This window comes from Podarcis pityusensis (assembly GCF_964106645.2).
Source record: "Podarcis pityusensis genome assembly, chromosome: 8".
Lineage (NCBI taxonomy): Eukaryota > Metazoa > Chordata > Lepidosauria > Squamata > Lacertidae > Podarcis > Podarcis pityusensis.
This window is the reverse complement of record NC_138033.1, coordinates 76389712-76391601: the sequence shown is the minus strand read 5'-3', so window position 1 is coordinate 76391601 and position 1890 is coordinate 76389712.

Below are 1890 nucleotides of genomic sequence, written 5' to 3'. Positions count from 1 at the left end.
CTTTCTGACTATCTCCTTTCCCTGCTAGGGAAGCAAGGAGGGAGGGGGTGTGCATTTTCCACGCTGGGAAATGTCGCCTATCAAGATCTTCCTTGACTGCGGGGATGCCAGCCAGGGCAGATCACCGGTAAACAAGCTCTGGGAACCGACGAGGGGGGCCAGCCTCTCTCGAAGGGGCTTGTTTTCCAACACCCAGCAGGTCTGGGCTGCTTCCAAGTGATGCAGAGCTGTTCCAACCGGCCTAGACCTCTTCAAACCGGCTCGGACCAGCAGAAACCAGCCTGGACCGGTTCAAACTGACCTAGACCAGTTGAAACCGGCTTGGACCGGAACCAACTGGCCTAGACTGGTTCAAACTGGCCTAGACCAGTTCCAACCGGTTTGGACCGGTTCAAACCAGCCTAGACCGGTACAAACCTGCCTTGACCGGTTCAAACTGGCTTGGACCGGCAGAAACCTGCCTAGACCGGTTCATACTGGCCTAGATCGGTTCCAACCGGCTTGGACCTGTTCCAACTGACTTGGACCGGTTCAAACCAGCCTAGACCTGTTCCAAGCAATCTGAGCCAGTTCCAACCAGTCTGCGCCAGTTCAAACTGGTCTGGGCAAGTTGGAACCCACATGGACTTTTCCCAACTGGTTTCAGCTAGTTCCAACTGGCTTGGACTGGTTGCAACCGATCTGAACTGGTTCCAACAGAATTGATGGTAACAGGGCGCCAGGGCACTGTATGTGGACCTTTCAGTACCGCATTTCCAAATCAGGTGACTGCATTTTGATCGGGAACAAAGGGAAGCGAATCTCTGAGAATCTGGTGAGAAGCACTTCACAAGGGACATAGCGATGCGGGGGGAGTGTTCAAAGTACATGTGAAAAGGATCTAGGAGTCTTGGTTGACCACAAACTTGACATGAGCCAACAGTGTGACGCGGCAGCTAAAAAAGCCAATGCAATTCTGGGCTGCATCAATAGGAGTATAGCATCTAGATCAAGGGAAGTAATAGTGCCACTGTATTCTGCTCTGGTCAGACCTCACCTGGAGTACTGTGTCCAGTTCTGGGCACCACAGTTCAAGAAGGACACTGACAAACTGGAACGTGTCCAGAGGAGGGCAACCAAAATGGTCAAAGGCCTGGAAACGATGCCTTATGAGGAACGGCTAAGGGAGCTGGGCATGTTTAGCCTGGAGAAGAGGAGGTTAAGGGGTGATATGATAGCCATGTTCAAATATACAAAAGGATGTCACATAGAGGAGGGAGAAAGGTTGTTTTCTGCTGCTCCAGAGAAGCGGACACGGAGCAATGGATCCAAACTACAAGAAAGAAGATTCCACCTAAACATTAGGAAGAACTTCCTGACAGTAAGAGCTGTTCGACAGTGGAATTTGCTGCCAAGGAGTGTGGTGGAGTCTCCTTCTTTGGAGGTCTTTAAGCAGAGGCTTGACAACCATATGTCAGGAGTGCTCTGATGGTGTTTCCTGCTTGGCAGGGGGTTGGACTCGATGGCCCTTGTGGTCTCTTCCAGCTCTATGATTCTATGATTCTATGATAACAGCTTGTAATTCAAGCACTCCACCAGGCTGTATGTTAGCAAATTTCAAAAGGGCTTTCTCAGGGGACTGTGGTGTCAAACTGACCCCCAGAGACTTTGAGAATGCATTGTGAGCTGAATTGGCCAAGCCAGGTTGCGTGGCGAGTTCCCGCCTCCCACCAGTAGGAATAAAGACACATAACACCGTTATTTTAAGGTTAATGGGCTAAAATTGGCCACAACTTTATTGGTTACAAGTGATGAGTGATATTGGCTTAGGCATTAGTCCTATCCCACTATCTGGCTTCAGCCTGCTTGTTTGAAAATCCAGAAAGGTTAACACCAGCAGGGGGAGCCCTG